Source organism: Triticum urartu, chromosome 4A, assembly GCF_056163025.1.
Source record: "Triticum urartu cultivar PI428250 chromosome 4A, HENAU_Tu73, whole genome shotgun sequence".
Lineage (NCBI taxonomy): Eukaryota > Viridiplantae > Streptophyta > Magnoliopsida > Poales > Poaceae > Triticum > Triticum urartu.
In genome coordinates this window covers 83,271,327-83,296,430 of record NC_141876.1, presented here as the reverse complement: position 1 = coordinate 83,296,430, position 25,104 = coordinate 83,271,327, and the positions used below count along the sequence as shown (strand labels likewise).

Here is a 25,104-nt window from a genome sequence, read left to right as displayed (position 1 = left end):
GCTGCAGGTTCTGTCGCCAGCGGCAGACGGGAACGAGCTCGCCTCGATCTGGATCAGGGCCAGCTGCGGGGCACGGGGCGCGCGGGACCACAGGCACAAGGAAGCTTCAGAACCGGAGCTCCTCTCCCGATCAGATTTGGAGGAGGAGGCACCGGCGAGGTGGATCGAGTGGGTGCTGGCTCTGGTTGGCTGGGTTTGCAAATCGAGGAGGTGGCTGAATCGACTGGATGGATGGATCAAAGGGACGGCTAGGGGCAGAAAGAGAGGAGCAGGTGGATCGGGAGGAAATCCCGAGATTGGAGGGAGGCTGTCGGATGGTAGCGGCGGAGCATGGGACAAGTCCCTAGAAATTAGGGTTAGGCAGTTTATATTGGTAGGGGTTAACTCAGTCCGTCTGATCGTAATCAGGCGGTCGGGAATAAATTGGTTAGGGAGTCCAATAAACAAAACGGAGATGTTTTGTAGACGTTTGGGGATGATCCGGATCCAAAGGTGACGACTGCCCGGGTCGGGTCCGGGACAGCTTTCGGACACGCGCGCGAGGAGGTTTGCGGGCTGACGAGAGAGCTTAGGTTACGCCTGGCGGTAGGTAGTGGACTGTGAAGAAGGGATAGGATTGAGAGGAAAGAGGGGGAATGCAGCCCGGCGACTGTTTTCGGAGACCGAAAACGTCCGACGTTAGACCGGCTATACTGCCGTTATAGTTATCCGTTGAGGCATCAAACGAACTCCGAATACGATGAAACTTAGCAGGCGGCCTACCTACGACATAACAACACCGCATGCCAACTTTCAACCCATTCCGAGAACATTTTTTGGCCACTTATAAAATAATATTTCGGACGTGTCGCGGGCGCGTGCAAGTGTGGCTGGGCTCAGAACGGACAACGGAAGGAACTAGGAGACCGGGACAGATGCAAGTTTTGAAAACATGATGATGCAATGCACATGATGACATGATAAGATGCAACACACAAGCAAATGACATGGCAAGACAGCGAATAACTGGAAGACACCTGGTGCATCGGTCTCAGGACATCACAGTTGCCTCCCAACAAGCGCTATCATTTAACGCCCCTAGCTAGGCATGATGATTTCAATGATGCTCACATAAAACATAAGAATTGTAACATAAAGAGAGCATCAGAAAGAATATGACTAGCACATTTAAGCCTAACCCACTTCCTATGCATAGGGATTTTGTGAGCAAACAACTTATGGGAACAAGAATCAACTTGCATAAGAAGGTAAAACAAGCATAACTTCAAAACTTTAAGCACATAGAGAGGAAACTTGATATTATTGCAATTCATAGAAGCATATATTCCTCCCTCATAATAATTTTAAGTAGCATCATGAATGAATTTAACAATATAACCATCACTTAAAGAATTCTTTTCATGATCTACAAGCATAGAAAATTTACTACTCTCCACATAAGAAAAATTCTTCTCATGAATAATAGTGGGACCAACTCAACAAAATAACTACCATGTGATTTAAAATTAAGATCAAGATGACAAGGTTCATTGTTATTATTATTCTTTAAAGCATACGTGTCATCACAATAATCATCATAGATAGGAGGCATGCTTTCATCATAACAAATTTTCTCATAAAAACTTGGGGGACAAAAAATATCATCTTCATCAAACATAGCTTCCCCAAGCTTGTGGCTTTGTATATCATTAGCATCATGGATATTCAAATAATTCGTACTAGAAACATTGCAATCATGCTCATCATTCAAATATTTAGTGCCAAACAATTTATAGATTTCTTCTTCTAGAACTTGAGCACAATTATCCTTTCCATCATACTCACGAAAGATATTAAAAAGATGAAGCGTATGAGGCAAACTTAATTCCATTTTTATGTAGTTTTCTTTTATAGACTAAACTAGTGATAAAACAAGAAACTAAAAGACTCGATTGCAAGATCTAAAGATATACCTTCAAGCACTCACCTCCCCGGCAACGGTGCCAAAAAAGAGCTTGACGTCTACTACACAACCTTCTTCTTGTAAACGTTGTTGGGCCTCCAACTGCAGAGGTTTGTAGGACAGTAGCAAATTTCCCTCAAGTGGATGACCTAAGGTTTATCAATCCATAGGAGGCGTAGGATGAAGATGGTCTCTCTCAAGCAACCCTGCAACCAAATAACAAAGAGTCTCTTGTGTCCCCAACACACCCAATACAATGGTAAATTGTATAGGTGCACTAGTTCAGCGAAGAGATGGTGATACAAGTGGTATATGGATGGTAGATAATAGTTTTTGTAATCTGAAAATATAAAAACAGCAAGGTAACTAATGATAAAAGTGAGCGTAAACGATATTGCAATGCTAGGAAATAAGGCCTAGGGTTCATACTTTCGCTAGTGCAAGTTCCCTCAACAATAATAACATAACTGGATCACATAACAATCCCTCAACATGCGACAAAGAGTCACTCCAAAGTCACTAATAGCGGAGAACGAACGAAGAGATTATGGTAGGGTACGAAACCACCTCAAAGTTATTCTTTCCAATCAATCTGTTGGGCTATTCCTATAAGTGTCACAAATAGCCCTAGAGTTTAATAGAATAACACCTTAAGACACAAATCAACCAAAACCCTAATGTCACCTAGATACTCCAATGTCACCTCAAGTATCCGTGGGTATGATTATACGATATGCATCACACAATCTCAGATTCATCTATTGAACCAACACAAAGGACCTCAAAGAGTGCCCCAAAGTTCTACCGGAGAATCACAACGAGAACGTGTGCCAACCCCTATGCCTAGGTTCATGGGCGGAACCCACAAGTTGATCACCAAAACATACATCAAGTGAATCACGTGGTATCCCATTGTCATCACAGATACGCAGGGCATGACATACATCAAGGGTTCTCAAATCTTTAAAGACTCAATCCGATGAGATTACTTCAAAGGGAAAACTCAATTCATTACAAGAGAGTAGATGGGGGAAGAAACATCATAGGATCCAAATATGATAGCAAAGCTCGCGATACATCAAGATCGTATCACCTCAAGAACACGAGAGAGAGAGAGAGATCAAACACATCGCTACTGGTACATACCCTCAGCCCCGAGGGAGAACTAGTCCCTCCTCGTCATGGAGAGCACCGAGATGATGAAGGTGGCCACCGGAGAGGGATTCCCCCCTCTGGCAGGGTGCCGGAATGGGTCTAGATTGGTTTTCGGTGGCTACGGAGGCTTCTGGCAGCGGAACTCCCGATCTACTGTGCTCCTCGATAGTTTTAGGGTACGTGGGTATATATGGGTGAAAGAGATACGTCAGGGGAGCCACGAGGGGCCCATGAGGGTGGAGGGCGTGCCCTAGGGCGGTGGGCGCGCCCCCTGCCTCGTGGCTCCCTCCTTCCTTTCCTGACGTGCACTCCAAGTTTTTCCGGTAGCTTTCCTTCCAAAAATAACTTCTCCAGTTGGTTCCATTCCATTTCGACTCCGTTTGATATTCGTTTTCTTCGAAACACTGAAATAGGCAAAAAACAGCAATTCTGGGCTGGGCCTCCGGTTAATAGGTTAGTCCCAAAAATAATATATAACTGGAATAAAGACCAATATTGTCCAAAACAGTAGATAATATAGCATGGAGCAATCAAAAAATTTAGATACTTTGGAGACGTATCAACTGCCAGGGCGCGCAGGTAACGGGCTCGCCGTTTGCGTTGCGCCATGAGCAGGACTTTGATTGAGAGGGCGACGTGCATGCAGTAGCATGGTTTGACAGCGTGAGCGTGAGTGTCTGCATGCGTACATGCTACTTGCCTCTATGGACGGTGTGCGCTAATGTGTGCATCACGTATAATATAATGATCAAAGTGAGCTATCAACACAAGTTCGATGACCGCCAATGCATTTTACTCGGTAATAAATGACCATGATTGAAGGGGAATCCAAATTTCCTTCGTCTTCTGTCCTTGAGCTCTTGACAAACCAATGCACTATACGGTTGTCCGGCCACTCCACCCTAGAGCTCTCACCAAGCGTCGTTCATGCCACTGCGCCACACACTAATCAGTAAGGAAGCAATGGAATCCTGTCGCGCCGAGTTCCTCGCCGCCCACGACCGCACACAAAATGGTAGGGAAGCGATGGCATCCCACCATGCCGAGTTCATCGCCGCTCGTGACCTCACACTTATGTGTGCGGAATTTGAAGCTGCTAAGGCCGAATTGGCGGTAGAGAAAGAGACGGCCAAAGCCGCACAGAGGGAGTGGAGAAGTCAGAAAGCACTCGAGAAAAGAGAGGCCCGCCGCCGCAAGAAAGAAGAGGATGCACGCGCTGCTGCGGAGAGGTCGGTGGAGATTCAAGCACGCTGGGGTGTCTCCGACAAAGACAGGAAGGAGAACGACGACGTCTGGCCAGCATGTGAGAAGTAGTAGTACTAGCAGTAGTTAGTGTGTGTGTGTCTGTGTCTGAGTACGAGCATGTACCGGTACTACTATTTACTATTGTAGTTTTTAGAGCAAATTACCAGTACATTAGCCTAGACTCAATGGAAAATTCCTATCCTATACATCAAATGGCATCTCTTTCTCTATAGGAATTGAGATGCATATCATCTCACTTCCTATGATTTTCATATTCCTATAAAATTCCTATCCTATGAACGAAAGGAGGCCTCTGCTAGAGTAACTACTGTAGCTAGAAGTACTGCTTGTATAGTAGTTTTCTTTAAGAAGCGGAATTCAACGAAGTCATGATGGTTCCTTCGTCCGAGCAACTTCACAGTTGGAAAGGTTGGGCCTGTGATTTGACGGCTCATTAGTCATTATTACTATGGCGTGAGGACCGGGGTGACACTCCCTTGGAGTTCTGCGTGCATGGCAAGTGGACCAGAATGGTCATCGTCCCACATGTTGGCGAATGGAAGTACTATTCTTTCTGATATCAAGGAGCAAGGAAACCGCGTGGTATAGTATCACTACTGATTTTTTTCTGATGAATGCTAGCGTTTCAACTCTTACGACGAAGGAGTGCCAAACACGGCACGTGCTGGATGTCCCACACGTCAGCGAAAGGAGTGGGATATGAACAGCGTGGTAGAGCGTCTCCACTTCTTCTTCTGGGTCGAAGACCACACGCAGTAGTACTAGTGGTATGAATGATAGAAAGTGCGACCTGGAGAGAAAGACATGTCTAGTTGGAAGGTCTCAGGGCATACACGTAAACAAATATAAAACCTAAGGTGTGCCTCCAATTAATATAGTAGTAGTAGAGTACTTAGGCACGTTCTCCATAACACCACTATGCATTGCATGTACAACATTTAGTGGTATGTAGTAGACAAATGCCTATATGCCACGCATGTTCATACTATTTGTGCCTTTCTAGTTCACTTACTGCGCTACATTACTCAGGTTCGTACGTCCACTCCTGGGTACATGTCTGTCTCGTAGTTCCAGTCCCACGTGTCCTTCATCGATGGAACGATCCATATCGTCGCAGTTAGTGTGGCTCCCCACGATGGAGACTCATCCAAACTATGACCAGCCTTGACGCGGAGCAGTCGCGTGCACCGGGAAGCGGTGCTCTCTTAGTCATCGCGCTGCTTCAAAGCCGGCGCCAGTGAGAGGTCGCCTCCACTCTGGCCGAGCATTAATGCGGCACTGACACTCCGGGGTGATGCTGACCGTTTCACGCGGGAAGCGCGCGCTGGCAAGGGAGTATTGGGTTTGAACCGTTTCAGGTGTAGTACTGGTAGTTGGCAAAACTACTCAATTATTGCACTCAGTTTCATAAGAAATTGTGGAAAAAACGTTACTCCACAGCCCGCTTCCCTTGTCCTTCCTCTTCCACCACCCAGCACGTCCACGGGAAGCGACCGGTCAACCCTTATATTTTTTTAAACAAGGTCAACCCTTATATAGGAGTGCTAGCACAAAAAGATGCATGGATGACCACTAAATTTCCAGATTAAAGCGCCGCTCTGGTGGGAGTATGGTGTATGTCATTACCTTCGGCCGGGCCATGGCTACCGCCTATCGGGCAACGGTAACCAGAGAAGAGGCGGCGGGAGGGGAATGAATGCAGCTACTGTTAGGTTCGTTGTCCGGCTTAAATAAATGCGTACCATCATGTGTGCCCGCGGGTGCACAAATAGTAACATACGTGTCTGCTTAAGTGGGCGTCACGTAACTGTTGTGTGTGTGAGATTCTGAGAGACAGAGTGCATGTGTGCGACTCTACTCTTCGGACATGTACTCAACCTTTTGCATCGGGATATAATTATAATGGTATTACACTTTAGCTAGTGATTTACGTGGCCATGTTAACGTGGTTGTGTAAACAAATGTCACTTCCTGCTCGTGATTTGCGTTATATAATTACAAGCAAGATGCTCATGCATTGCACCGAACATCAATATGCATTTTTTTACAAAACACCTGTTGTGATTGACCCATGCAAGAGTAATCCCATGTGTAAAAACTAATGATATCTCGAGAATTTTATTGGAAAACTGGTATCTCGAGAATTTCAACAAAAAAATGGAACATGAGAGACAAGGTGAGGAGGAGTGGAGCGTGGTGGTGACTGGTGGTCGGACTGGGCGGAGGCATGGGGATGGACGGCGCCGGCAGGCGGCAGTGGCCACCATGCTAGACTGTTCCAGAGACTTCATTTTTTAATTTCTCAGCAATGAGGTTGTGGAGAGAGGTGCGGGTATCTTTTGTAAAATTATCATAGTTTGCTTTCTATCCATCAGATATAGATCGGATGGTCTATATTACAAGATGGCAGGCACACCATCATCACTAATTCGTTTTTTTATAAGAGTAGAGATGGTAAGTTTGCTAACTACTAAAGTAAAGTGGAATCTGTCCATGTTATACAAGTAAATTAAGGTGACTGATTATCATACGGGTAAGGTTGGATGAAGGGTGGTAGGAACAAATGCTCCACCTAGAGCATGTGTGTGTCAGATGGAGTCTTAGTGTGTGCGTGTGTGTCTGGGGGGTGGGTGGGTGCGTGTGTGTGTGAGAGAGAGAGAGAGAGAGAGAGATGGAGTCTTAGTGTGTGTGGGGGGGTGTGTGCATGTGTGGGGCGGGTGGGGGTGTGTGCTCGCGCGTGTGTGTGGATGCATCATAGAGAGGTGATGTGTATGGCAGAGGCCACCAATGATGGGGTGCGAGAGAGAAAAGGCACGTAGAGAGGGAAGAGAAGGTGTGTGCGCGTGAGACGAGTCGACATTGAGAGAATGTGTTTGTTCGAGAGACACTGAGGAAGACTACTATATATCGATGGTGCATGTAGGCGGGAATTAAACGAAGGGATGGTCTTATTAGTTTTGGGGATATAGGGGAAGAGTGAGAGGGGGGTAGCTAGAAGGAGATTGTTAAGTGTGAGTGTGTGTTTTACCCATCTAGACGGAAGTTATGTGCACACAAGAAGAGAACGATTCGATGTGGCGTTAGGGTTGAGGGTAATTAACTACGTATGGAGACATAGAGACCTTGAACATGCATGGGCGCGCGCGTGTGTGTGTGTGTGCGCGCGCGCGCATGATCGAGATAAAAGAAAGTAGATATAAGTCATAAGATCAATGACATGGGAGAGACGTGTCGGTATGGCAATATGCATGCATGTGATAGTGCAGGGAAGAAGTCCCGACAATTGAGCATGTGTTTTTGTCGTTAAGAGATAGTGCTGTGGGCTGGAGCATGCATCTATGGCGAGTAGAGGGAGTGAGACACAACGATTGTGCAAAAGAGATCAACCTACAAATGCATGTATGGAGAGACATATATAGTCTGGGTGATAGGAAGCAAGAGTGCGTGCGAGAAAGAAATGTTGACGGAGAAACTACAGATAGATACAGAGATGGAAATGCTAGCTAGAGGGACATCGGCTAGTTTGAGTGTTGGAGAGGACCGCCGGGTGGTTCAGAGGGTGAAGTTATGTGTGTGAGAGAGAAAGATAAAAGGAGGGCACTTGACTGCATGTAGAGAGAAACATACATAGTGTGCGTGATAGGAAGCAACAGTGAGGGCGAGAAAGAAGGTTGATGGAGAAACAGATAAATAGAAAGATAAAGATGCTAGATAGTGTGCGTTAGAGATATGAGTCGAGTGGATCAGAAGGCTGAGTTATGTGTGTGGGTGTGAGAGAGATGAAGAAAGGGTGCATGTGACTCACATACAAACAAATATCGGAGAGAAATGAGATCCCGAGAGACGGAGTATTGTGTCTGTGAGAGAGAAAGATATTTCACAACGAGAGTGATAGCTAGAGAGACATATGAGGGAACGCAAGATATCTCTAGGGAGAGAGAGTGTGTGTGAGCGACATACAAGAGAATGGTGGAGAGATATGAGACCTTGGGAGACAGAGTTTGTGTTTCTATGTGAGAAAGAGATATTTAAGAGGAAGAGCCGTAGCTTCTCATACCTAAGGAGCGAAAGACATCTCTGTGTGAGAGGGTGTGTGCGAGTGGCAGACAGGGGAATACTAGAGAGAAATGAGACCCCGGGAGACGAAGTTTGTGTTTGTGCGAGAGAAAGAGATTTCACATGGAGAATCATAGTTAGAGACACATAGCAGGGAGCGAGATATACTTAGAGAGAGATAGAGTGATGGAGGTCGAGGGAGAGAGTACGTCGGTGTGTTATGAAGATAAAAGATCATTGTCGACATACAGGTAGCACGAGAGATACCCGAGAGACGATGAACGTGTATAGGTCTAGAGAGATACTCCTATATAAGCATGAGTGATAGCTATATGAGATGAATATCTGGATTCAAGGGGATTCAAATATTTAAACTGGAGATCACGACATCGATAATATCATAGTGAAAATTGGTGTATCAAACATGCATATTCATTTGAATTTGGGGACACGTGTAATGTTATATGGTTTATGAATATTAGTGATCCATATATTCTTCAATTAGAGACAATGCATGGTTTATATGCAATTAATGTCTAAACGGGATTACACTATATGTTGTGTGTGTAAAACACATTATACGTGTTTGAGAAGTAGAAAAACACACATGAAACACACATTAATTGGAGACAGTTAGCGAGGAATGCATACATTGGATTTCAACATAAAGTGGTTTCAAATATTTGAAAATCCAAATTAATATGGATACACCCTTATGAATCTAAGATCATGCCATTTGTAAACCATATTTATGTATAAAGGGTGTTATGCTTTTGAAAATATATATAATGGTGGGCGCCAAAACACAGTGTCTCCTTGGCCAAAATCGACTCCCTCCCCGATTCATACACGGTGGGCGCCAAAAACAAACTCTCGTCGGCAAATATTCGGTGTATGCGAGATTACCATCCTATCCCCAACCGACTAATATTGTTGTGATGTAGGAAATTTTAAAAAGGGGCTAAGTTTGTAAATTTCCTCGCATTTGAGACAAGCGCGCACTGAAGACATGGTTCCCCACTTCCTCTCTCCCTCCATTTCCCCAATCGTACTCCGTGGGCGCCAAAACACCCTCTCCACCCCAGCCTCCTCCGTCCGCCACCCCATCCACCGCCATCCTCCTCCACCATGCCGGAGCTGATACCCCGACGCCGTCATCCATTATAAGAGGTCGACCTCTCTCATCCACGGCTTCGGACCGGGATCCTTGCATCTCATCCTCTCGCTTCATACCCGTCGTCGTCCACCTTGTCGGCGCCGCTCCCATGACCGTCTCGTCAACCGCACCCCTCTGCCACCGTCTACCCACCTAGATCTGCTTTCACGCCGCCGACAGCCATCGCTACCGCAACACTGTTAAATTCTCAGCAGATGCATACACGGCGCCGCACCAGAGGTGGTACTCTTTCGTATCTGCTCAACTTATTTATCACAGCAAGAAAATAGATCGCCACTGCTTTACTCTGATTTCTTGTCCATCACTTACTTGTTAGTTGAAAGTAAACATTGGTTGCGATGTTGCCATTGTCCGGTTTGCACCTTCAAATACTCCATGGCACGCTCAACACTATACTCGCAATGCTTATGGTTTTCCCCTTTTATATTCCACACCAGTTAAATGACAGTAGAATAAATTTCAAAATTGGGTCACTCGATTTTTGAGATCTCGCCAGAGTTCGCCGGTGCAAAGGAAGGGGCTCGGGTGGGGACAGTGGTTGTGGGGGGCGGGGGTGGGGCCTCGCCGAACAAAGAAAACTCGACGCGGGTGGGGGCGGGGCTGGGGGTGGTGGTGGCGGAGGAACACAGGCGGTGGGGGCCGGTGGTTCGGCCGGTGGCCCATGCGGTGTTCTGTATGGGAAGCACAGTATGTTCCTTGTCAGGAAGGGGAGCAGGGACGTCTGCAGTCGACACCTCTATTGGGTCGGTTCTGCTAAATGATTTCGCACTTTGAGTTTGTCTGCCATAATACCCCAGAAATGGTGGGAGCCGCATGGTCTTTGATAGACTAAACTGATCACTACTAGGAAAAGGGCTATAGATAGGATTGACACTAATGGCGCACCAAGGAAGTAGTGCGCCACTACTATATACTAATGGCGCACCAGTTGGTGATGCGCCATTAGTGTGGAAGACACTAATGGCGCACCAGAAAACTGGTGCGCCACTAGTGATATTTTTTTCATTTTTACATACATACTAATGGCGCATCCTACCGAAGTGCGCCATTACTAGTTCTAACTAGTAATGGCGCACCAGACATGGAGTGCGCCATTACTGAATTTTTTTATTCTTTTTTTGCAAAACTACTAATAGCGCACCGCCTCACAGTGCACCATTACTAGTTTAAACTACTAATGGCGCACCCTGTAAAAGTGCGCCATTAGTATATATATATATATATATATATATATATATATATATTTTACTTTTCTACAAAACTACTAATGGCGCACCACATGCAGGTGCGCCATTAGTAAGCAGGGTTACTAATGGCGCATTTGTAGGTGGTGCGCCATTAGTAACCTGGGACCCAACAAGATATTTTGGACAGCCCCACACCTACCCACTCACTTTCCCCACTTCATTCCCTCCACCTCCTTCTCCAAGCTTTCGGCTGCCTCCTCCTCCTCACCTCATTTCCACCATAGATTCATCAAAATTAAGTGGTGAAATTACCTTTTTTGATAGGTAAGTAAGGGGAAAGCTATCTTCATGATGTAGATCTACTTTTTTTTCTCCCTAGCTCGCTCCAACAACGTGCACATGCACTTTTTGTGGCCTAGCTAGATCTATGTATGTTTGTGGTGTTGCATGTGTTTGTGGTGTTGCATATATGTTTGTATTTGTAGGTACCGGTATTTGAAATGCGATAGTTGCCAATATTTTGCCGGAATGTTGATTCATTTCCATTTCGGCGAGAATTTTGGCACTATGCATTCTTTTTGGTCCTATTTTTAGGGAAGGTCATGCCAAAAAATTTCTTGGTTCTAAAATATCGTTTTGCTCTACCCCGCAGGCGACCATGGTCCGCACGATGACCGAAGGCATCGTGAATAGGTTTTTGAGCTCCGCGAAGGCCGAGATGCTTCAAAAGAACGAGACGGAGATAAGATGTCCGTGTCGAAGATGCAAGCTGAAGAGCCTTATTGCGGACCCGGATTCTGGGCAGGTGCGGGACCACCTGCTCTTGCGTGGTTTCATGGATGGCTATCGGTGGCAAGGTGATGAAGATGACTATGAAGTCGTCCATGGGGGGCGGGCAAGAAATGAGGAAGGGCAACAAGACAAGTACCACCGCGGCGAGGGCGGGCGAGAAGACGAAGAATCTCCAGGACATGATCACGACGGTGATGCTGTACACAGTCATCATGTAGAAGATGTCGTACATGATGATGAGGAAGATCAAGACGAAGGGCATGATCATGAAGATGAAGATACCGGAGCAGACGACGATGGAGGCTGGGTGCAGGACCCTCATATTCAAGAGCTGCTTCCTAAGCAGACGGATAACGCAAGAGCTGCCGCCCGAGAGAAAGCCACGCTGGATCAACTAGAGATAGACGCGATTACTCCATTGTATGAAGGATGCAGGCCCGAGGATACCCGCCTGAAAGTAACGCTCATGGCTCTAGAGATGAAGGTAAAACACAAAATGACCGACGCATGCTTCGACGAGAACATGTCATTCTGGCACGAACGTCTTCCCAAGGGGAACAAGTGCCCGACCAGTTTCAAGGAGGCGAAGAAAATCGTGTGTCCTCTGGATTTACCGCACGTGAAATACCATGTGTGCATGAACAATTACATCATTTATCGGGACGAGCATGCGGAGTCTACCATATGTCCGGTGTGCGGCGTCACTCGATACAAGAAGAGGAAGAAAGCTCCTCGAAAATCGGTGTGGTACTTTCCGATCACTCCTCGTCTGCAGCGGTATTTCGCGGACCCTAAGGTAGCAAAGCTCCTGCATTGGCACACGGATAGGGAGGAGAAGAAGTGGGAAGATGACAGAAATGATTCGGAGATAAATAAAAAAGACAAGATGCTGAGTCACCCTAAGGATGCGAGCCAGTGGCAAGCGTTGAACTTTGAATACCCAGAATTTGGGATGGATCCAAGGAACATCGTGCTGGGCGCGAGCACCGATGGAGTCAATCCGTTTGGTAGCCAGAGAAGCACACATAGCACGTGGCCTGTGTTTGTGTGGATGTACAACCTTCCCCCCTAGTTGTGCATGAAGAGGAAGTACATTCACATGAGTATGCTAATTGAAGGGCTGAAACAACCAGGGAACGACATCAATATGTATCTGGGGCTGTTGAAAGAGGAGCTAGACACGCTGTGGAAAACGCCAGCCAATACGTGGGACGCCACAGAGAAAGAATATTTCCCTATGAGAGCCGCACTGCTCACGACGGTGCACGACTATCTCGGTTACGGATATCTCGCGGGGAAGGTAGTCCACGAATTTTCTGGATGCGTAAGGTGCATGGATGACACAACGTATCGCCAGCTAGATAGAGATCCCGGATCTTCGAAAACCGTGTTCCTGGGACATCGAAGGTGGCTTCGCGACGATGACCCATGGAGGAAACGCAAGGATCTGTTCGATGGTGAAACCGAACCCCGAAAACGCCCGCGTACGAGGAGCGGCGAGGAAATAGACGAGCTGTTGAAAAATTGGAAAGATTGCCCACTGCCGGGAAAGAAGCAAAAGGCGCCAGAGCCGGGAAAGAAGCGAAAGGCGCCAGAGCCGCTGCTGGAGGTATAGAAAACGAGGTCTGTTTTTTGGGACTTGTCGTACTGGAAGATCCACCGTGTGCCTCACAGCCTTGATGCCATGCATATCACGAAGAACGTGTGCGAGAGTCTGCTTGGTACCCTGCTCAACATGCCAGAGAGGACCAAAGATGGGCCGAAAGCAAGGGCAGACTTGAAATCAATGGGCATCAGGCAGGAGCTTCATGCTAATGATGATGATGATGAGGCGAAGCAGGACACAGAAACTCGTCGCAAAGGCAAAAAGGCCAAGAAGACCGGAAGTGACTACCCTCCCGCGTGCTTCACTCTAAGTCAAGAGGAGATCGAGCAGTTTTTCACCTGCCTCGTAGGAGTAAAACTTCCTTACGGTTACGCGGGGAAGATAAGCAGATACCTAGACCCAGCGAAGCAGAAGTTCAGCGGGATGAAGTCTCACGACTGTCACGTGCTGATGACGCAGATACTTCCAGTTGCAATCTGTGGGATCATGGACGCGCACGTCCGTGAAACGCTATTTGGCCTATGCAACTTTTTCGACATCATCTCTCGGAAGTCGATTGGCGTGAGGCAACTCAGAAGGCTATAGGAAGAGATCGTGGTGATACTATGCGAGCTTGAGATGTACTTCCCGCCCGCATTCTTCGACGTTATGGTGCATCTGCTGGTCCATATCATGGAGGATATCATCCAACTCGGGCCGACGTTCCTGCACAGCATGATGCCGTTCGAAAGGATGAATGGTGTCATCAAAGGATACGTTTGCAACATGTCACGTCCAGAGGGAAGTATAGCCAGGGGCTTTCTGACCGAAGAGTGCATCTCCTATTGCATGAATTATCTAGGCATCGAGAAACCCGTTGGTCTGCCCGTCAACAGGCACCTCGGCAGGCTCGCTGGATGGGGTCACCGTGAGGGTCGCCGCGAAATGCATGTCGACTTCGAGGGTCGACTCGCCGACTTTGAAAGAGCAAATCTAGTCGCGCTACAACACATAGAAGTGGTCGATCCTTGGGTGGTAGAGCACAAAACCTTTATTGAGAAGACGTACAATGACCGAGGCCAACAGAGGACGGACGGAGATATAATCAAAGAGCACAACTCATGTTTCACGCGTTGGTTCAAGCAGAAGCTTCAATCATACCCTTTACATGAGGATTCTTCCGCGGAAGAACAACTCATATTCGCCTTGTCACAGGGCGCCGAGCACAACCTGATGACCAATGAGGCGTACGATATCAACGGCTACACATTCTACACCGAGGACATGGACATGAAGAGCGATGGTTATCAGAACTCCGGGGTAACGATGGAATCCTACACCGGTAACGACAAGGACAGATACTACGGAAGGATTGAGGAGATCTGGGAGCTGAGCTACGCTGGAGAGAAGGTCCCGATGTTCCGTGTCAGATGGGCCAAGAGCGTCCTAAAAGAAGAACGGTATTTCACCACCATGGTTATACCCGAAGCCAAATCCAAGACCGCGGGCGCAAACGTCACCGTGAAAAATGAGCCATGGGTATTGGCTTCCCAAGTGGACCAATGCTTCTTCATTACCGACCCGTCAAAGCCCAGTCGTGTTGTCGTGAGGAGAGGCAAAAGGAAGATCATCGGAATGGATGGAGTAGCCAATGAGCAAGACTTCGACAAGTATGGCGACCCGAAGATCGAACATGACGACGACGATGAAGTAGCAGCACACACCACAAGAAGAAGCAGGACCACCCTACCTAAAGGATGTCCGTTCCACAGAAGAACTCCATTTGCGAAAAAGAAGGGCAAGAAGATTTTGAACAGATAGCTAGCTAAGATCGATTGTATTTAAATCGTAGTCTTCATTTCTCGATTATATTTCATGGGCACTTTTTGATATCATGAATATTTTTAAATTTCACGGGCACTTTTTGAATTCATGAGGACACTCGATCTCGATCCCCCTCCACCGCCGCCGACGAGCACCCGGCGCCCCGCACCCTCCCCCGCTCCACCGCCGCCAACGGGCACCCCCCACAACCCCCCCCCCCCCCCCCGCTCCACCGCCGCCGCCGATGATGTTTTCAAGTAACAAATTTGAAAATATTTTTAAAAAAATTATTACTGTTTTTATAAAAAAAATATTACTGTTATGATTTAAACAAGTTTGAACATATTTAAGCACAAATAAATACCAAACAGCATTTAAAATGCAAAAAAAAATATTGCAGAGCCTGGGAATCAAACCCAGGACCTCCTGGTGTGTGTGCTGTGTGTTGACCAGTCGGGCTAGTGGGCTGGTTCTGATGTGGATTGGGTTAGATGCAATATAAACTGTGCTCGAACTGTAATAAAAAAATTCTAATGGCGCACCACTGTGGGGTGCGCCATTGCTATCTAAAAAAAGATTTCTAATGGCGCACCGCTGCGGGGTGCGCCATTGCTATCTAAAAAAAGATTTCTAATGGCGCACCGCTGCGGGGTGCGCCATTGCTATCTAAAAAAAGATTTCTAATGGCGCACCGAGGTCTGGTGCGCCATTAGTAAGCTTCCCCTAGCTATCTCCCTCTCCCTCGCCAGATCCCCTTCGACCCTCTCTCCCTCACCACCAGATCCCCATCGATCGATCGACCCACCCCCAACCCAACCCCAGAAGCGAGCGAGCGACCGCCGCCATCCTCCGCGCCTCATCCTCCCGTCTGTCGCCTTCGCCGCTCCGTCGCCCCGTCGCCCTCACCGCTTCGTCGCCCCGTCGCCCTCGCCGCTCCGCCCCAACCAAGGTGCTCCCTCCACCCCGCCTGCCCCTGCTGTCCTCCGCCACCGGCCCCCTGCTCTCCTTCGACCGTGGCGAGCGAGGAACCGGACGAGCTCAGACCCCGACCCCGACCCCAACCCCTCCGGCGACCAGGTACCTCTCCTCCTTCCTCCTTCCTCCCTCTCTCCACCATTCCCCATTCCCTCCCTCCCCTCGACCGTGGCAGTCTATGGTTGCAAGATTGGGGAGGGCCTCCTCCTTCCTCCTTTTCCACTGCCGGTGGCAACATCCTCAACCCCCCGTCTTTTTTTCATTTTTGTTAGTTTGATTATCTGTAAATTGATGTGCCATGACCTAGTAAAGGCACATCCGAATTTTGTGTTTAGTTTTCTCACCCCAAATTGCATCCCATGACCCAGTAGACTAGTACAGATGACATGCCATGACCTAGTGCACTAGTAGAAATGTCATGGCAAATTTCACCACCATTCTGTACCATGGTATTTTTGTGATATGTAGTTTTTGATCTAGTTCAGAACTGGTAGGGGTATTCTAGGGCAATTTCCAATATGCAGTGAATGGCAAATTTATATTCGTTCCACCACAATTTTTCCATTTTGTTTTTAGGGAGAACCAAATTTTGCCTCGGCAAATTCATACGTTCTGCCATCACTACATATGAGTTCTTTCTTGCCATGTCGTAGTTGCCATCAAGTTTTACATTTCTGTCATAGTTTTGACGTGTCAATCGCATTATTCCTTTGAGGCAGTTAGTTAACCTCTCACCTATGTTCATGCAGGGATATTATTCTTGGAAAAGCCACTGTTGGCGACGGAATAGAAAGATAAGCAGGTACCTATTTTTCAGTCCCAATCTAACAGGGTAGTCCATGGATTCAAACTAACAGGGTACATCAGTTTACTCCCTCATGCCAACAACCACTCATTTTCCAGTTAACTCCTTACAGTTCAGATCATATTTTGATTGTCAACAATAGTGGACTTTTAAGGCTTTTTTAGAGGCAATACTAGTGGATATTAGGCCTTTTTACAGGCAATAATAGTGGAATTTTAGGCTTTTTTTGGAGGAGTGTGTTTCATGCTGGCCTATAGTGATGAATTAGTCAGAATTGTGTATGATTGTGCCTAAAGTAGAAAATCTAAAGATATAGACAAAATAATTAGGGGAGCATGTGTGAATCTAAAGTATATTGTCAACTTCCAACATTTGCTCTGTTGTCCATGTGGTTGAAGCAATGAAGTTGAGTGTGTCATTCTTGAGCTGAAATAGAACTTGACAGCCTGTACAGTGAATATATGCAGTGAACAGAAATTGATAGGTTTTCTTGACTGAATTCAGTCCTGTACAGTGAATATATGCAGTCAATATACAATCACTGTAATTTTTGGGAGTAATTTTTGGTGTCAAATCACTCAAGCAGTAACTGAATTTTCAAACTGAACTTGTCACAATACTATTCAGTTAATTTGCTTGGATAGTAGTATGTATGCTCATCACTTTATGTATGGTGTTATGCCCTATTATCTCTGTTCGGTTGACTAATGAAGCACTAGGCTCATCCAGGGTACAAGTTCACCTGTGAACACTTGAAATTAGTTAGGACATCCCGTACTGATAGATGTAAATTGTGTCCACTAGGCTTTGAAGCACCGGTCTTTCCTGTTTCTAACTCTAAATCTGATATAAACCATACTGTTGGCATAAGTGGTCTTTTCTATATGTGCTGATGCTTTGTTAATATAAAGCTATAGATGATGTTGTACTTGTGATGATGCTACTTGTGATCTTCTGAAATAACCCATTGGCGACTTCATTACTTGGGGATAATGATATTGCAGGTATCCCGAGAGGCCCTTGAGTTTGCCAGAATGTTGATTAACTTCCGTTCCGGCAAATTCGAGTACTCCATATGTCCTATTTTCAGCAAAGGTCATGCTGAAATTTTCCGTGAATTTTAGCATGACTTTGCTAAAAATAGGACATATGGGGTACTTGCGACTAATGCATGGGCTGGGGTATCTTAGTACTTAGTTAAGTAGGATCAACTGCCCCGCCATTCTTGTTGCATAGGTGGCAATAGAGCCAAGTGATTAGTGCCAAGTGATTAGGCCCAACCTAGGGTTCCTCGGCATCGATAAACCCTAAATGATGAAAACTTAACTTAGCATTTAGGGTGCCTCGGCGTAGACAAACCAATGATGAAACCTTGGCTTCTATAGGGTGCCTCGGTGTCGATGAGAACCTAAATGATGTACGCTTAGGCTATTAGGGTGCCTCGGCGTCGACAAACCCTAAATGATAAAATCTTAGCTTTTAGGATGCCTCGGTGTCGACAAACCCTAAATGATGAGACCATGTGTAACGCCCTCGATGCGGCTATATCTCCCACGTGTCGAAGCACGACTTAGAGGCATAACCGCATTGAAAGCAATGTCGCAGGTGAGGTAATCTTCACACAACCCATGTAATAAAATAGGGGAAGAAGTTACTTAGTTGGCTTACAATCGCCACTTCACACAATTACATGAATAAAGCATTACAACATCCAAATACAATCAAGGTCCGACTACGGAACCAAAATAAAAGAAGAACCCCAAAGGCGACAAAGGTCCCCGATCGACCCCAACTGGGCTCCACTACTGATCAACTAGAACGGAACAACACAAAGCGACAAGATCTTCATCGAGCTCCTCCTGAGCTTGGTTGCGTCATCTGCACAGACTCATCGGCACCTGCAAGCTGGTTTTGGAAGTATCTGTGAGCCACGGGGACTCAGCAATCTCGCACCCTCGCGGTCAAGACTATTTAAGCTTATGGGTAAGGTAAAGGTATGAGGTGGAGCTGCAGCAAGCGACTAGCATATATGGTGGCTAACATACGCAAATGAGAGCGAGAAGAGAAGGCAAAGCACGGTCGATAAAAGTATGATCAAGAAGTGATCCAAAAACAACCTACGTCAAGCATAACTCCAACAACCGTGTTCACTTTCCGGACCCCGCCGAGAAGAGACCATCACGGTTACACACGCGGTTGATTCATTTTAATTAAGGTCAAGTTTAGGTTTTCTACAACCGGACATTAACAAATTCCCATCTGCCCATAACCGCGGGCACGGCTTTCAAAAGTTCAAATCCCTGCAGGGGTGTCCCAACTTAGCCCATCACAAGCTCTCACGGTCAACGAAGGAATAGACCTCCTCCCGAGACATTCCGATCAGACTCGGTATCTCGGTACAACAAGACATCCTCGGCAATGGTAAAACCAGTCCAGCAAGACCACCCGATGCGCCGACATCCCGATAGGAGCTGCACATATCTCGTTCTCAGGGCAACACCGGGTAAGCAATCCGTACAACTAAAACCAGCCCTCGAGTTTCCCCGAGGTGGCGCTACAAGGGGCTCTAGTTTGGACCAACACTTATACAAGCACTGGCCCGGGGGGGTTTAAAATAAGATGACCCTTGGGATGCGCGACTCCCAAGGGAAAAAGGCTAGGTGGCGAATGGTAAAACCAAGGTTGGGCCTTGCTGGAGGAGTTTGATTCAAAGCGAACTGTCAAGGGGTTCCCATTATAACCCAACCGCGTGAGGAACGCAAAATCCGGGAACATAACACCGATATGACGGAAACTAGGGCGGCAAGAGTGGAACAAAACACCAGGCATAAGGCCGAGCCTTCCACCCTTTACCAAGTATATAGATGCATTAATTAAATAAGATATATAGTGATATCCCAACAAGTAAACATGTTCCAAACAAGGAACAACATCTCCATGTTCCAACAAGGAACGAACTTCAATCTTCACCTGCAACTAACAACGCTATAAGAGGGGCTGAGCAAAGCGGTAACATAGCCAATCAACGGTTTGCTGGGACAAGGTGGGTTAGAGGCTTGGTTCAAAAATATGGGTGGCATGATAAGCAAGTGGTAGGCATCGCAGCATAGGCATAGCAAAAGAGCGAGCATCTAGCAAGCAAAGATAGAAGTGATTTCGAGGGTATGGTCATCTTGCCTGAAATCCCGCAAGGAAGAAGAACGAGTCCATGAAGAAGACAACCCGACGTAGTCGAACGGATCCTCACAAACGCGACGTTATCGGAATCAACCCGAAGAAGCAACACCGGAAAAAAGCACACAACATAGTAAACAACCAACACCTGAACATGGCATGATGCACAATCGAGTATGATGCATGTCCGGGTTAATGAGGCATGGCATGGCAAAGTGCACAAACAATCCTACAAATTAAGTGGAGCTCAATATGCAACGAGTTGCATATTGACGAAACACCACATCGATTATTTAGTTCTCTCCCGTTTAAGTACTCAACAATATTAAATGTTGGATAACATGGCAAGAGGTGGGGCATAACAAAACTACACCATCTAAACCATTTAAATGGGGCCGGATATAACAAACAACAAATCCGGTAAATCCCCATATGCCTTAGTAATTTAATGCAACAACAATTTAAACATTTCAATAGTTGTTATCATGATGCGGATGACATGGACAAGTTTATGCAATTTTTATTGAAGTTTACAAGAGCAATAAGAAGCATTGGTCACCGTGGCGGAAACAAAAGGGGTGCCACGACAACGATACCGAAAATGATGCCACGGCAACATATCGGTTCCGATAACTCGATTGAGATGTCAGTGCAAAAGAAAGTGCGGAGAGCGTGCCATGCAAGATGGTGGGGTGATCCACGTTACCGGGTTCCCACGTGTCGACGGCAAGGCAATGAGGAACACGCAAGGAACAACTCGGGCATGGTGCAAAACACGGGCATCTCACACAACCCACATTCGTTCTCGGAAGGTCATCTCGGGGTTATACCTTCGAAGCGTGCATTTTTGAAGTGAATCGGTTCGGAGGGGAAGTAGTCGTTCTCGCGATGGTAGTGGTTCACGTTTCGAAGAAGAAGTAATTGTTCATGTTCCATAGATGTTCGGGGTCACGACAAGGAACTTGACGTCCACGGGGTCTTCGCGGGTGGACGGTAGTGGTACACGTTTCGTAGACATTCGAGCCATCTGTAGTGTTACTTCATGAATCCCGAAACGGACTTGGCGTCTTCGTGCGTAGGGGTACTTGGCGTTTCCGGAGATGACGGTAGAGGTACTTGACGCGTCGTTGTGGTACTTGGCAAAAAATCACAGAGAATATGCTTGGCGGTCCTGGTATGGTCTTGGCGTCCATGTAGTCGATCTTGCAGATCTTGATGGTCCAACACAAAACATCACAAGGGCCTCGGGGCGGCGGTAGCAAGGAGACGATGGTGGTGGTGAGCGGTAGAGGCTCACCGGAGAAGCTGGTGGCGACTAGGCGCGACGCGATGGGGCCCCTGGTCGCCGTAGAGGAAGCAGAGGATGGCGCAGGTCCAACGGCTGGGCTCCGGCGAGTCCCCCATGGACCGGGACGAGGAAGCCGCGGCCTCGGGTGCATGTGCAGGGGAGCACCGGGTCGGGAGGCGCGGGATACGCGCCGGGCGGCGAAGCAGAGCAGTGGGCGGCTCCACGGGCCAGACGGCGATGGGATCTGGGCGCGAGCAGGGATGCGGTGGTCGGGGAGGTCTCGCGTGCGGGGCGAGGAAGGGCGAGGAGAGGGGCAGCGCGAGGTGGAAGAGAGGAGTGGGGATCGGGCTGCGAGGGAAAGATGGGGGTCGGGCACGAGAGAGAGAGATCGAGGGAAGGAGGAGGTCGAGCGAGGAGGAGGCAGAAGGGATCGGGCGAGGCGCTCCTCTCGTGCGTGGTGACGGCGTGAGGGAGGAGACGAGGGAGAGTGGGGGATCGGGCAGGGGGGGTTCGGGCTAGGGTTAGGAGGGATTGGTGGGGGCGGCTGGGCCTTGGCCTTGGGCCGGCGCGGGAGGTTGGGAGGCTCAGCCTGCTGGGCTCCCTCTCTCTCTCTCTTTCTCTAATTCTCTTTTCAAAACAGAAAAAATAAAGAGAAAGAAAAAGGGAAGAAAAGAAAGGTTAGAGAAAGAGTTGGGCACGGGGAGAATTTCCACGGACTCGTATAAATGTGCACGGTCCATGAAAAATAGGAGTGGCAAGATTGCAGGAATTAAATTCAAAATCATTTGAATTAAATTCAAAAGGTTTGAGCAAGGACTAGGAATTAGAGGTTTCCAAAATGTTGAGGTTTTAGGAGGAGCCTTGATAAAAGAGATGAGAGATATTGGCAAGGTTTGAAGGTCAAACACGAAGAGGAATAGACATGGGGAATTATTGCACGTGTGTTCGTGGGTGATTCCGAAAATGGAATATTTAATATAGCTCCCTACACATATTGGGAGATATATTATGAAGAGAATTTCACCATGTGAATATCCCTCGATTTAATGGACTGAAGATCCATCCGATTTTTTTTGGTTGAGTTAAGAAAAAGAAATGACAAGATGGCATGAAGAAATGATGCAATGCACATGATGTAATGACAAGATGCAACGCGCAAGCGAATGAAAAGGCAACAACGGCGAATAACTGGAGGACACCTAGCACATCGGTCTCAGGGCGTTACACCATGATCTTGTTCCTTTACAATAACCAACTTTTTGACCAAAGTTTTTTCCTATTTAGAGCGAAACATGGCCCACAATGATGAGGCCGGCGGTTCGGGCGGCAAGCAATTCTGGGAACTGTCCCAGGAGTTGGAGGAAGAACCTCACCACTATGAGGACGCCACGGAAGACACCGATCCTGACTACACAACCCCTAGTGGCGTCGGGGATGACACCACTGATGATGGCGCCACGGATGCCACCACTGATGATGGCGGCGCACGCACAGATGGCAGCCAACCGAAGAGGCAACGGAAGGACCGGCGCCCGAACGTGCTCGGCACCGTCAGGGAGGAATTTACTGAAGTGAACTCCGACGGGCATCCGACGGCGCCCAAACACGTAGTCAAGGGGTACTCGATTCAGCTCGGGTGCATTCTCCGGAGCACCGCCTCGACCAACACCGAGAACCTAAGGCATAAGGACCGAGGGAATTTGCGCAGCCTCCTCTTCACGAAGCTGCACGAACGATACAAGTTCCCGCTGAGTTCGCAAACACACGCCTCTCGGGTAATAAAGTGAACGGTGCCGCCCTCATGACGATGAGCACGGCCCTGTCTACTTGGAAAAGCACGTTGAAGGCAATGATTGACAAAGGTGATAGTTATGAGAAGATCAAGGCGAAATATCCTTTTATGAGCGAAGATGACTACAAGGAGTTCAAGATCAAGTGCGAGAGCCCCGCAACCTCCGAATCAAGTCAGTGGGGGAAAGAAATGCGACAGTTGAACATAGGGGTCCACCAACTCGGTCTCGGCGGTTACAGAGTGGCGGAGCCTATATGGGACAAGGAGGATGCGGAGCGTGCCGAGCAAGGCCTACCGCCTCGCTTCGAGAAATACAGTGACAAGCAGACCAGGAACTTTCTCAGGGCCCGGTACAAGGAGGACCTGGTAACAAAGGAGCTTACCACGGATCCGAAGACCAAGGAGCTTGAGCTTGTTCTGGTAAGGAATACACCCCCGCGTAATTAGCTCCATATGGTTGCATTCTAATTAATCCCCAATATTTCTAAATGGTCCACGTTCCTTCCGCAGGACAAAGAAAGCAGTAGCGCGGGGTCGTCTCAGAGCTCCCCTTTCGACACCCCTTTGAATAGGGCATTGAACGTAATGAAAAACAGGGATAAGCTCAATAAACCGACGTCAGCTGGTCGTGTGGCCAGCAAAGGCTTGTCCACAAAATGGTCGTCATACTATGGCGCTGGTGGGCGAAAGGAGAAAAAGACCAGCTCGGAAAGCCAGTTGTGCGAGGTTGAAGCACTCAAGGCGCAAGTGGCGTGGATTCCGGAGATGGTCCAAGAGCAAGTGCAACAACAACTGGGATCGACGCTTATCAGCATTATGCCTACCTTGATTCATGGGATAACGACGTGGATTGCGGGTGGCCAACAGGGGCCGCCCCCGATTCCCAGCTTCACGGCCAGCAACTCACACAATGCGCAGGCGGCGCCATTGGTGTCTCCGGTGGCGGCGGTATTGGTGTCTACGGCGGCGGCGCCATTGGTGTCTCCGGCGGCGGCGGTATCGGTGTCTCCGACGCTGGCATTGGAGCTTAATGCACCCGGGTGTACGCCGGCCGGCACCTCGCCAGCAAGCGGCCCCTCCGTCAATTGCACGCCAGCCGTTGGCGGTGCCTCGACATTAGCCGAGCTCGACGGCATCACAGTAACTAAGCCTCTCGGCCGAGGACTTCATCTCCTTGCCTTTGACTGGGCATCCCTGACGCCCTACATGTTTTCGCAGGGCGCCGCCAATGTTCCTTGCACTCTCCTGCACTTCATGGGCGGCGAGTTGGTCGATGTCGCCAAGGGCAGAATCGTTCAACCGGGCAACCACGTGTTCCACGGTAATCCGATGCCACCCACAATGTATAGGGTTGAAGTGGTTCGGGTGCTGCCAGGCTGCGACGAGCTCTTACCTCCGATTCGACCCGATGGGGCCGACGAAGAAGATGAGATGACCCTCAGCGCCTGCGTAAGTTGGCCCCTTCTTTGGCCAAAGAGCCAGATTCATTTGGGGGCAGGGGACACCACCCCACAGACAAGATCGCTAGTTGTGCCGGCGCCAAGCCATGGCAAGAACGCCACAACGCTACCGGACATGTCGGACATCCCTATGGCACAGGATCCGGACATGCATATGGCACAGGATCCGGACGACGACGACAACGACGATGGTACATTTACCAACGTCGATAAGTACTTTGCCGAACATGGGTACGGTGACGAGTTCTGCGGGCCTCCTTCTCAAGAACCCAAATAAGACGACCGCGATCTAGCTAGTACGACGGAGAAACCCAATTGCAACAGGCATCGTCTGGCGTTCAGTTCTCAGGAGACGCCTCCAGCTGCCGCCTTCACCGAGCCTCAGATAGCGGAGGTGCCAAATATTATCAGCCCCAACACGCTCAAAAAGGCGGTCTGTGAGCAGAACTCGGTCCCATTACAGCAGAACAAGAAGAAGGGCCGGAAACGGCCGACTGAAAAGGCCGCCGGTGCGAGCCAGCCGGCACCGAGTACGATCCGTGCTCAGGACGGGCCACCTTCACCTAAGGATATGTCGAGGAGGGTGCATGTGGTGGGTAGGGCGATGCTACCGGCAAATATGCTCA

General features: G+C 48.1%; 1 long non-coding RNA gene across 1 annotated transcript; it reads right to left on the bottom strand.

Moving 5' to 3' along the window:
• Positions 1-18,380: 18,380 nt before the first annotated feature.
• On the bottom strand, positions 18,381-21,702 carry LOC147974888 (uncharacterized). Its single transcript, XR_015601999.1, has 2 exons — positions 19,942-21,702; positions 18,381-18,669 (listed from the first exon to the last, which is right to left on the bottom strand). It is a non-coding gene; the product is annotated as an uncharacterized LOC147974888 (long non-coding RNA).
• Between the last annotated feature and the right edge of the window lie 3,402 nt (positions 21,703-25,104).